The following is a 13,791-nucleotide window of genomic DNA, read 5'->3' on the forward strand; positions in this document are numbered from 1 at the left end:
TGTGCTAACACTTAACAGCTAACAGCAGTTTCCACTACCCCCAAGTCGCCATAAAGTTAGTTAATGCAGGTTTAAATTTGCAGTCATCTTTAACATGATGTCATGTAGTAACTTCTCTTTGCCTGTTTGCATTCTAGTTTTTTATGTTTGAGAACTATACAATTAAAAGAAGTCTTGATCTTTATATTTTGACATTATTTTGTAGATAAGTAATTATAGGTTGCAGGTGAGTTCAATGCATAGTGCATTTTCAATAAAAACATGAAGTTAAAGTACTCCTTCACGCCACAATGTGAAGGAGTAGATTAGGTCTCGCCTCTGGCAAGGCAGTGAGACAGGCAGCCATGTGCTGGATGAAGCTGCCAACACACCAGTGACATGGTAAATGAGAGCCCATGACGTTTCTGAGGCGAGCTGTAATTAGTACCTGCTGCAGAGGAAGGTGAAGCCCTCAGGTTTTTCTTATAAATCATTCAAAGAGGCATTGGAGGGGAATATAGTGTGGAAAGGGATGTCATGTGTTTAACTTACCTCTAGTATCTGTAAAATAAAAACGGCAGTCAGACATAGGCAAGGCGGAGGAAAATGTTGCACTTAAATGAACACTTCACCTGCAAAATTTAGCTTCTTCGTGACCCTCTTCTCTTTGATTTCCAACTCTCCTCCAAATGAATGCTGCCAGGAGTAAGTTACCAAATAAAATGCATCACCGCAGACTGACTCATCCGAGGTGCTCTGTGTGACCCCCTTCAATTTCAGAAGATGATATCTGAAGCTGTTATCATCAAAGACAGTAATCTGTCTGTGTTAGCCCGAGCCACCTCCTCTAGCTGTTTCTGCCTTTTACTTACTTTAGTTCAAGTCTGGCATGTCCCTGTGGTGCACTCGGGTAATAAGGTTGACATGATACATGATACCGAGGGGAGCACAGTGATAAATAGAGCAGATTAAAGTCTGGTGTCTGCTCAAATTTATTACCGCCACAAGCTAGAACTTGAAATCTATCGTGTGCGTGTGCGTGTATTGTGAGGTGGACTGAAAGAGACTGAAATCTGATGATCATGGTTGCATCATTATGAATAACTGTCCGGTAAAATGGCATGTGCTGCAGATAAATATAATGCGTCCAGAACGTGGTGCAGATAGGCGACGCATACAAATTGATATTGACTGATCGAGTCACATGCTGGAAGCCTCTCACTGCATTCAATGCATCACGACCAGGTGACATGACTTGTGATCTGTCCTAAAGGCGAGGTGTAGAAAAACGATCTCATTGGAAAGCAATAGGTGTGTGTGTGTCACGGTGCTGGCAGCAGCTGGAAACAATCCATCGGTGAACAATCATCTGGTTTTCTTTGAGCAGTTATACAGGATTTTCTGGCACTTATCAGAAGCTAAAATGAATCTAGTGACATATGTAATTGTTTCTTTCAAGAATGCTGCGACAATTTAAAAAAAATGTTCCTCAACCACAGCTCTGAATACTTAATCCATTATTCACAAGTGTGAAGCATTCACATGGAGGCTTATCAGGAGTCCCTGTGGGTTTCATTGGTAATTTATTGTTTCGACAGCAGGTATCATGGTATTATTTTGCTGTTGACTTTATACACATGCACTTTTTATTGGTCTCTAGTTACACAAATTTGCTGTAAAGCTTTCCTGACAAGAATATCATTTTTACTAATATAGGAAAATAGAGCTAATGTTTGGTCTGTACACTTCCAACAAATTAGAGGAAATCTATAGGAAATAATGATGGACTTCTTCTTCGACGTCTTCTTCTTCTTCTGTTAAAACCTGGCTGAAAATAAAGAAATTCTGTGAAGATGCATACACACAGAGATTGGTGACTACAGCCTGGTCCACACGGACATGGGTATTCTATACTCAGGCCCCGATCACACAGGAAGTATTTTAGCAGCTGGAGGCGGCTTTTTGTAGTTGTTTTAATGAGAATCTTTTTGCTCTTTGTTTTTGCGTTGCTATGCACCTCATGTTTCTGCCCTCTAGCACCTGGCATTTTTGTCAGAGCACTCTGAACTCCAAGTTGAAAAAACTTTTAACTCAGAGCCGAAACCCCCCGTACGTGATCTCTGCTTTTTTCCCATTGTCGAATTGGATCATTTGAGAGACGTGGTGGTCACGACAACAAGTTTACAGTTGGTAAACAATGGAGGGGAAACTGGTGGTAGCAGTTGCTGGATACTCAGAGCTATATGACTTTACAAACCACAGTTCCCACCATCTCAATAGAAAACAGCAGGCGTGGAAGCATACAAGTGCAGTACTAGAAACGGCCATCAGGGACGCGAAGCCCCTGGACCAACTGGTGGTACTCCCCATGATCCACCCTCTCTCTTAGGGTCTCATGTACCCACACAGATCTTCGTTTATCTGTGCCCAACAAACTATTTACCGACAGCCTCTCACCCTCAACCAGAGCTACAGCAAGTACCCTCTGCCTCAACATTTTAGGAACTAGAAACTAAGCTGGGGTTTTTTTTTATGCATTTTGGCTTTTTGTCCACACACAAACATTTAAGGTCACTAAAAACAAACCTGTTATTGAACTGTCGGCTAAAGATTTTCAGAAACTCCATTTTCAGTATTGACTTGTAGGCAGAAAAACTGTTTTTGCTTGAGATGTCAGAATGTGGCCTGTTATCTATTGTCAGAAATGAGACAGAATTTCCTGAAATGGCAGACGTGATGAAAATAGTGCTGGTGCTCCAACCTGATAGAGCTGTTTGTCCCAAGTGTCTCCGCTTCCCTGTGTTTCTGTTTGCCTTTCTCTCCCTGTGTTTTGCTTTCTCTGTGTGTATTGGTATGGCGTGGTCTCCCTTCCTGATTCCCCTGGCGCTGTTCATCACATTCACCTGTCTGCTATCAGCTCATCAAGCACACCTGCCTCATATCAGTTCTCCGTTTACACTTACCCGTGTATATACACACAAGAGCACACCAAACCTGTAGGTGGCAGTGTAACGAGAAGCTCAAGCCTTCCATGTATCCATTGTCACCATAGCAACATAGGTCGCACTTTTGACACAGGCGCAAATTACATACTGTGACGTTGGCTGCCTATAACTCCGTTTATCTCTGTTTATCTCAGTTTACATGCAAACGCGCAACCGGGGTTTTCCAAAATCTCCACTCTGGCCGGAGTTTTTAGAAAGACTCGTTTTCTGAGGAGAAATCTCCGTTTGTGTGTAAACGAAGGGCACAAACGAAGGAAGATGTCTCCGTTTATCAAAATCACCGTGTACGTGTAAACGGCCTCACAGTCAGTACAATTACATGGACAGTTTAATTCCACTTTTAATCGGAATGAACGGCCATTCCGATTAAAAGTGGTCATGTAAACGGTCATTCCGATTGAAAAATGGTCATTCCGATTGAAAGTTAAATCCGATTAAAGGGGGTGGTTTATTCGGTTTGTCATTCCGAATGAAAGAATTTTGTGTGCATGTATACACTCATTCCTCTTTAAGTTCATTCCGGTCTTTCTGCGCATGCTCATTTCCTTGCCCTTCTGGTGCGATGACGTATATAGCTCGCATAGCAACGGGCTGCATAGCAACGGGCTGAGCTAGAGCAGTCGGACTCGTTGCACTCACCGGTTTCCATTCGCCACAGCACGGTCTTCTATCTCCCTTCTTCGACCTTCTACCTCCCTTCTCCTCCTCAACAGATAAGCATTAGCAGAACAAGGTTGTTGTCGTACTGCTGCTTTAAGAATATAAGCAAAACACACCCGAAAAAGGCAGTAATAACGGCGTCGTCAAGCATCTTGTTATCCGGAGCGAGGACTACAGTGTTTTCTTCCAGTAAACGTAAACACATAACATCCGCCCGCCCCCTATCCAATCAGAAACCTTCCCTGCCACAAACCTTGCGCAGACCTGAATAAAGGTGATTGAACGGATCTCCCATGTAAACCCTCATTCGGAATGAATATTTCCCATGTAAACTACCTGGAAAGACTTTAATTCCAAATGATTTCATTCAGATTCATTTCATTCCAATGAGAAGCCATCATGTAACCGTAGCCACTGTTGGTGGCACCAACACCATTCACACGCTCTGCATATGCTTCCCTTTGTTGTCTGCCCACACATGGACATCAGACTATTTTCTGAGAGGGGGGGCAGGATTTTTGTTGGTAGGGGCAGGGGAAGCAAGCACACTTATCAATGATTAAGGATTTGATTTGAAGTTATTTTTTAATAACATGCAGTTATAAGAGAACTAGAATGTGAACGCATCATCTTTATTGTTAAGAAAATGTGCTGCCAAGCAGATTGTGTCTTGGTGCTCCGGTGTTATTTGCACGTATTTAAATGAGGTAATATGCATATATTTGGCAAAAAAATTGCCCCTTTCTATGCAAATGAGCCTCATTGATAAACAATGTCTAATTCACTAACACCAGCGCTAATAGCCACACGCAGTTTGAGTGAAGTAAATAACGTCTTTAGAAAGCTGGTGCAAACTTGGCGCTACTCTGTGGAAGCCTCTTGCCCAGACTTTCCAGTGATCGTGGCAGCAGTGATCATCTGTTAAATCAGTCTGTAAATAATATTTTGACATTATTACTTTAATGATACTGATGCGTTGAACAGGTGACAGTCTGCGGTCGTTCTCAAAACGCACTTCTGTCACGCACTTCAAAAGCAACTTTCAATAATTTATTTTACGAAACGGGGGAAACAAACGTGAACAAAAACGGTTCCATAATTCATATTAAATTCAAAAGATAACGAAAAAACAGCTACAAGTGAGAGGGAACAGTGATAAAGTGGTCAAACTTGTTCAAATCCACAGCCTCAACCCATCTGACACTGTTAGACTGACTCACCAGCAGACATCACTACATGAGGGTATACAGTATTCAGTACTTTGCCAAAGAAAGTCTAATTAATACCAGCGCTAATAGCCATACGCAGTTAAGTGAAAAAAATAACTTTGCCATGTGTGGCTTATTGCAATCAGGGGCAAATCAGGGGCAAACTGCACTCAGCTGCCAAACTTTGTGGGCGTGTTTGCGCTGGTATATCATTAGCGCAATATCCTTTGTGAATAGGACGTTAAGACGGAGCAAACTGCGGGTGCAAGTGAAGTGCAATTCAAGGTGCTATCAGCGGCCGCAGTTCATTCTTTGTGAATTTGGCCCTCAGAGCTTTCATGCATTTCCAAAAGTGGACCTTCTCTCAGTTGACCTACTGATGAAGATTTTAAGAAGGGTCGAGACATCGCTTTCATCCATAAGGTCACTGTGAGCGTTCATAATGGCCAAATGTGTTAGTCTCTCCTGCGTCATGGTGTTGCGCAGCCAGGTTTTCAGCCTGCGCAAGGCTGAGAAAGAGCACTCGGATGCCGCGACAGACATGGGCAGGGCCAGGCAGAGCTTAATGAGCTTCTCCACCTCCGACAGCATGGAGCGGGTTTGGGGCTGCAAGGTTTGCAGGATGGACACAACATCCTGGATGTCAAGGCTACTGTATGTAGTCAGGCAGGTTGCATATCACATCAAAAGCATAGATCTATGCATTAATGATATGAAAGAGATAAATGTAAGTCAGACAAATTGAGTTTAAATTCAGATTCTTTATTTTTTTTTAAAGCGTAATGCAGTGGGTAGGGAGTCTGGGGTGCGGATGGGAGGGATTGCGGCCGCACCTCCCGAACCCTAGTTCCGACGTCTGTGTGCCCACACCAGCCTCATTTCAGCCACCTTGGACTCCCACCATCCCTCACCACCAGTCTCATTTAATCGTCCTTTGTGGCATTAAATCTGTTTTTCATTGTCATTCAGTCTGTGTCCTGCACATTGGTTCTACTTGTGTTCATGAAATAACCTTTCTAACAGGAATGCTTACACATAAATATACAGTTACTCTTTGACTAAATTGAGGAACAGAGGCGTCACAATGCACGACAGAGATCACAACGCCAGGAAGCCCTCCGGTAACAAGTCCGTTCAAAGGAGGCTAGGACACGCTCTTTAATCCCATGGGAACTATGGGGTGTGAAACATGTGCAAGCTGGAGCTGCAGTGTTGGAAGGTTACAGCGGACAGTGCTAGAAATAAAGGGACATTGTCTGCCTAGGTGCTCTTTGGGTGCGCTTTTTATAGCCTACCTGGGTGCACTCTGCCTGAGAGAACGTTTGGGTTCAGTCAAATGGATGGTGGCCAATGTACTTTAGAAAGCTGCAAATAGAAAGCATTTGTTTATGGTCTTTTATGGTTTATGGTCTTTACGGTAAGTCTTACCCATGCCCTTATTTTTGTACAAATATATTCCGACCCAAGGCCGACTGCGGACACCTCAGTCAAGCTTCCTTATGTTCTATGATAGTGTGCCAGTTATTGAGACCTTCAGCAAGTGCAGAGCAGATCTTACTGTACATGTATTGTACCTCATTGGTATGACATGACATGATGCCAAGACTTCGCTCTTAAATCTCCTTGTCTGATACCAGAGTTTTTTCAGGCATCTTATTGGCCAACATCTTCTTTGTGTGGCTTCAGGATTAGGGTCATATCACCGCCTGCGGGTTTGGCATGCTCTTGAAAGCACTACAATTGTTTTTGCATTTTCATTCGGGCAGAGGTTTGTGGAGTATGTGGACCCTGTTTACAAAAATATCCATGTCCGTGTAGACAAGGCCTAAATATAGAAAATTGTACGAAAAACCAAACATAAAGGTGTCGGGCCACCATTATCTGCAAAAGCAAGAGATTTAATTCTCCTAGGCAGAGATTCTCCAAATCTGGAATGCTGCTGGGGGATTAAAAAACATTATCCCTAAAAAAAAAAAAAAAAATTCCATTTAGTGTTTTAATGAGCGCCGTCCAACACATTGGTCTAAAATTCCATAGGGCTGAAATGTGGTGGCTGCAGAAGCCTTTGCATTATTATCATTCATATCATTTTTATTCTGATCAAGCCGTTCAGTGACCTCCGCCCCCTAGCCTGTATGGAAGCCCCTGCATTTTTCATTATGTTTCTTGGCTCATTTCTTTTTTAATATGTCGCCCATCTGTATGTGACTGAGAGATCACAGCAGATCTATAAAGAATAAAAGAGCTTTTCATCGTGTTTCTACAAAATCAATATTCCAGTCATGGCAGACAGTGGAGCTCTAGATGTTATGGTGAGAGGGCTTTGTGTAACTCCTCATTCAATTCAGAAAATACAGAGAAAGCTGTGTAAGATCAAAGGAGTAACATGCTGTGTGTGGATTTAGACATTTCACTGGGTTTGTAATATCATTCTCCCTCAACTGCACACAGTCAGACGTGTATATAAATAGACATTCGTTCATGAAACAGTTTTATTTCTCTGCGCCTTTTTACATTCAACACCTTCCTTTCACTCAGAGCAACAGCTGCTTTGCTCTTCTTTTTATCCTGTGTGATGGACATTTGCCCCTTGGTTACACATGATTGGTCTCTAGGCACGATGCTGGAGGCAGCCTTTCAACAAAGGGTCCTGCATTGTTAGTCAGAGGAAATTAATTCAAAAGTCAAATTTGTGCTCCATTCTTTGTGTGCTACACACACACACGTCATGTTCCCAGCACAGGAAGTGAAATACCTCCTACGTCCCTCTTATACCATCACCACCTGTCCTGCATCCTGTCAAACTGTCACATCACTCAGCCTCAGCTTTTAGCTCCATGTCACTGTGCTGGGAGAAGCCCCTTGACATCATGACAAATGTTTATCTGCCTTTTTTCGCATCATGAATAATTCAGTGAGCGGGATGGTTTTCAATGCAAAGGATTCAATTTTCATTATGTGGTCACAGAAATGAAGTTATCCGAAAACACTTTAAGTGATGACTAAAGACAAAATGTTTTGATTTACTTTTGCAGCAGCAGACCAGTCTTATTTTAAATGGGACCATCATTTACAAAATGACCATCGTGCTATATTGAAGAAGACTTGAGACTAGCTATTGAAACAAACTCATTTTGAAATTGTTAACCCAGGTAATAATTCAAGTGACGAGTAGAGTCATTTTCTCATAGACTTAAAGGCCCAAACACCGAGCCAACTTCAGAGAACTAGCGGTGACAATAGCTGCCTGCTGGGTCGCCTCATGTCACCTGCGCAAAAAAAAAGCACATGAACATTCTACAAGGACTACAACCGGGGCCAACCAGCACAAATGTTCTGTACCTGCATGAAAGGAAATACCCCTTCACACCAGCAGGCGGCCGTAGCCTGTAATTGCCATTCAAAAAGGGAAACTGGGAGTTAGTCAGTTAGCCAGTTAGCACATTAACAACACAATCCAGTGCTGAAAGAACAAAGCATATTTAACATGCACCAGTGAGCCACAACACAAACTATCAGGAAACCTTTCTGCTAAAGAGTCCAAGAAAAACAATCTGAATTATTTAACAAGTTTGTTTCAACCTCCCTTCCTCCTGACTTTAGCTCTTTGTTTACGTTCCTCACTTCCATTTCTCTTCTCGTGCACTGAGCTGAACTGCCAATTAGAGTGATTTCGATCACTGATGGGGCTCCACTGCTGCTGACGTAGACTCAATATTCTGATGTCTGGAAAAAAAGCAGACTAGCACAGAAGAGGGCCAAAAGTGTGAACACACTGCAGCGACTGAGGTGAACAGATGCTCACCAATGGGCCCAACACTGACCAACTTAGTTTGTTAGAGTTTTAACATACAATCTGACTCGTTTTTGCAATCAGTGGAGTCGTCCCCTGCTGGCCATTAGAAAGAATGCATGTTTAAGGCACTTCCACATTGGCTTCACTTCTCAGACCTGGAGATAACCCCTTGGTTATGAGCAATAGTTTGTGTTGGCTGAGGTTATGATATGTTAGCAAGCTTTATATAGCTTATGTGTAAGCAACATTAATGAGTAAGTTTGCTGACTATGGAGCTCTCCTTTTCCTGTGCTCTTATTACAAGTCATTAAAGCAGCTGACTCAAGAGGATCTTGGAAAATGAAGGCAAATAGATGACAGTTGAGAAACACATCTGGGTGCTTTGCCCTTGCATCATGCCCCCACCCTTTTTGGATGACAGCAGCCTCTCTAATTCAACTCGCATTCATTTCAAATTCCAAGGTCTTTGCCAGCCTAATTGCGTAAAATAAGATTACTGTATTGCTTTTTAGCTATTAGAGCCTAAATCCCAGGGCCAGGAAACAGGAATTGGGGGAGTGTGCTTTCAGTGTGCCTCCATCAAAGTGGACAAATGAATGAACTCTTTCCTCGACTTCTCTATATGTACTGCCCTTTCAATGCAGCATCAACATTCACTGCTTTGACTTTTAACATGATAAATGTTAACTTTAACCTAAACTGTGAAGTGTTTGCCACAGACGCACATGTATTGACTGACCAAGTCCCACAGTTAACCATTTTCACCTTCCCTGTAAAACGCCTGGAGCCACAGGACTCCTGAGTGTATTGTGTGCCTGATTCGCATTCTCGTCAGCTCGCAGTCGTCTCATCATTTGTTGAATAAGCTAGCAAAGCCATAACCTAAAAGGTTGTTTATTAACTTAAAGGGATAGTGCACCTAAAAATGAAAATTCAGCAATATCTACTCACCCGTATGCCGATGGTGGCTCAGGTGAAGTTTTAGAGTCCTCATAACACTTGCGGAGATCCAAGGGGAGAGGGGGTAGCAACACAACTCCACCTAATGGAGGCTTACGGCACCCCTGATTCAAACGTCCAAAAACACATAATTGAAACCACAAAATATCTCCATACTGCTCGTCCGTAGTGATCCAAGTGTCCTGAAGCCCCAACATAAAAAGTTGTTCGGAAAAAGGCATTTGAACTCTGTTTTTAGCCTCATTGTAGCCTGTAGCTCTAACTGCCTCTCTGTGCACCGCGCTCATGTGTGCACGCTTGCACGAGACTGTGAGACATGGGCACCGCGTTCATGTGTGTTCACGTGCTTTCGCTAGTCTCGCAGGCATTTTTGGGTGCAACAAAAAGGGTGAAACAAAAAGGAAAGAATAAATTTCTGTACCTCCAACTTGACAGTGAACATTAATGATAATAAACACTTGCATCAGTTCTAGCGCCACATTACAGAGATTCCGTTACTCATCATTTTCTGCATTCATTCAGGTCTTTTCTGGCTTTGTTGTCTTCTGCTAGTATCAGCAGCAGTCCTGCCTGTGGGGAATTTCATTATCACCACAGTCATGGCCAGCAGGTAATTAAGTTGTTACATGGTGCCACCATGTGGCCTCACACACACAGCTTCTCTCACATGCACACAGCAGACACCACCAGGTGCAACATGGACATTTACCCTGAGACTTTAAAGGTGGATTTAAATTTGTAATGATCATATTTGCAATGCATTGGCCAGGTAAAAGACATCCCTGTCTTCCGTGTGATGTGAGGAGTCATTTGAAGATAGCAGGAAGCTGCTTTTTTTCTCTCAGGGCCTCTTTATGTGTCAAAGAGTTCCTCAGGCAGTGTTGCAAATTGATAAAGTACAGTCACGGTACAGAATGCTGGTTTTTGTTGCATATTATAACAGTCTGTTTAATAACTGTTGGGCTTTAATTAGCCTTTAGATTTTTCCTATAACAAGGAGACCATGTTTGCTGAGCCATAGTCAAGAGCATGAAGATGTAAAGAGCGGCTTGGCCACTGTAATAGGATCAGCACCCCTCGTACTCCCACTCACATCAGCCTTCATTACCGCGAGCATGGAGTGGGATTATTGTGCCTGTAGGTGATGCTTATTCACTGTAGGTGCTGGTGTGTGCTGGCATTTTGCTGATGCATGTAATTTATGTGCATTTGATTCCAAAAAACAGCACGAAATGCACTGACACTATTTATTTATCTAAAAATAAAATCTGAAAAGTCTCTGTTTCTTTGATCTGTCTGTAACATAATCAGGTTGTTCCTCATGATATGAAAATCAAAAAAGCTTTATAGCCTGGAAATACAGTCAGTGCATGTTGCCACAGCATTTGATGCAACATTGTTTAGTACTCAAGCTCTATCATGAAAGAAATAAATACTGCTAGTTGATAAAAAAGCACATTTTGCAGCATTTTGTCTTTTTCCCAATAATTTTATTACCGCTGCCCTATTTGTCTGCCTCCCTCCATCCCTCAGTGGCTGTGAATCCTCTTAGAGGTGGATTATGGGACTAAGATGTCTACACTGAGACCGAGAGCGAGAGAGAGGGGAGGAGAGAGTGAGGTAGAGACAGAAGCAGAGCATGAGGCACACAGTGTGAGACAGAGAGTGACTGATACAGGACGAGTTACAGAGAGGGAAAGGAAGAGAATGGAGAGAACCCCTCGGCCTAAAATGGGCCGAGAAGGGGGGAGAAGATGGTCTGTGACTGGGGTGAGTACACCACCATTTACTGTGTCTGCCACCAGAGGAGTGTAACCAAAAAAGTAGACTTTAAAAACTTTATAATCATCATTAATAAATGGTAAATTGATATGTCATTAAACTTTATTTAAAAAATATTTCACTGTTAACAAACAATGACATACTGGCTTTCATTAAGGTACAACTAATGCTTATAATAATTAGTTAATGCTAAATAGGTGATTTACAAAGCACCATGTAACAGTAATTTGGCCCTATTGAAAGGGTGATTAATTATGCACCATTAATGCAACTGTCATTTATAAAGAGAAAGTAAAGTCAGTGTTCATGCAACATGATAAACTGGGAGATGAGAATGATGGGATTACAAAAGTTAACACAACAACTCAGCAATGGCAGCTTTATTTCTAAATAAATAAATGGTGCAACATTCAAAATGCAGGGGTATAACAGCAATTCAAATAATGTCTGCATATGCTTTAGAAGATATCTTTTAAGCAGCTGTAAAGTGTTGTAAACAGGAGCGTAGCATCAAATTCTAGTCTCTGTGGGCCCCCTGCTCTACCCCTCTTGATCCATGTCTCTATCATGCATCTTTTTATTTATTTATTTATTTATTTTTATAGTCAGTTTGGTTTCTTTCTTTCTTTTTAATTATTGAGCCTTGATTTTCCCGTTGACTTGACTTTGGCCTCGGTTAGAGACGAATCTTAGTGCAGGGGTGGACTAAACCATTATGTGTCTTTGAGGGGTGAGAGGGGCCTCAAAGAAATTTTGATTTTTTATTTATTTTTTTGTATATAGTTCAGTCTTGTAACTGATTTACTCAGCCAGTTTTAATGTAATTGTTGCAGTAAGTAAATAAAACAACGACTACAAACAAAACCAAACTTCTCATTTCAGGCTTTTTAGGGGCCTCCCTCCAACTGGGGCCCCCACTTTCCCTCACTACCATGCCCCAACAAACTTAATAATGTGTGATTCTGAAAAAAGATAGTTGAATGATGCAAAGCGTTAACCTCAGCAGCTGAAAAATGAAGCTAGCACGGAAGTGCCAGATACTGCAGTTCTTTGAACGGCCACTTGAGGCTGGCTCCATGAGTGACTCAGTCCTCATCGACCCCCATGTTACAATGTCCAACTTTACAGCAGAAATGATCATGTTTACAGCCTGGTACAAAAATTATTTTAGTCTCTACAGCTAATTCCTCCTTCATATAATTCACCCATTTACATTTTATTAAGGCTTAATGTTACACACAGTGAAGGGGGCAAGCTGCTTTCAGTGACAGGCTGTCTGCCTCTCAGTCACATCCATCCTTTCATCCAAGCATGGTCGTTTCTGGCTCCAAAACACCAACAACTGCTGTAATGCCAAACTTGAGGCTTAAGAGCAGCCCACAAACCATTGGGTGCTGTCACAATGGCTATGTCCATTACTTCATACAGTCTGTCAGTGATGATGCTTTGGGTTGGTACTTGTTAGTTTGAAATGAGAGTTAGCAGTCAGCTATCTTTCTACAGAATCACATACTCCACTAACAAGATCAGTTGTCACTTCGTAATTGCCTTCCAAATCATGTCTATAGACAGTTCCTAATCAATATCTTAAAGGTTTACAAATCATTTGGTTATTATTAATGAAAGTAGCAGAGGGTTTTTACTTTGATGAAATTAAAGACACGTTCACCATAAATTTATGCAGAAAAGGCAAAAATTAGCCCCTGAAAATTCCCCAGAATTAAAGAAATTAAGTGTTTTGACACTCAACAGTTTTCCATGTTGAAACAAAACCTAGACTTTTGAATATATCATAGACTTGTTATAATTTGTGCAACAACAAATTGTTAAAATGACAATTAAACAAAAGTTACTAAAGTTTAATTAAACTAACTATTTACTATTAATCAATGTAGGGTTATTATACAGTGTTACCAAAAGCTATTTCCTGCAAAGGACGGTACCACATTGAGTTTTGATATCTGTGCATGTGTGCATGTTTTTGAGCGAGACTTAAAAACTGAGAATACATAAACTATTACCTGCCTCCTTAATTAAACTTGATTAAGTCAAAACCTCAGTTTGGCTTTAAGAGCAAGTGACGCAAGCGTGTGTGTATGTGTGTGTGTGTGTGTGTGTGTGTGTGTGTGTGTGTGTGTGTGTGTGTGTGTGTGTGTGTGTTTATTGAGTTACCAGAGGATAAACTACAGTAATGTGATAGACTTAATCTCACTCTCCTACTCTCAGGTCCTAGTTGTTCCGAGACAGGTGTGTGTGTGTGTGTGTATGTGTGTATAAGAGATGGACAGAAAGAATTATACTCCACTGTAGGAGCACAACACACTGATCTTCAGCATTCCTCTCCTCTCAGGGAGAGCCAGCAGAGCCTCACATGGTGAAGCACACACTCCCGTGTCCCGTC

The sequence above is a fragment of the Epinephelus fuscoguttatus genome, linkage group LG11 (genome assembly GCF_011397635.1).
Source record: "Epinephelus fuscoguttatus linkage group LG11, E.fuscoguttatus.final_Chr_v1".
NCBI classification, from domain to species: domain Eukaryota; kingdom Metazoa; phylum Chordata; class Actinopteri; order Perciformes; family Serranidae; genus Epinephelus; species Epinephelus fuscoguttatus.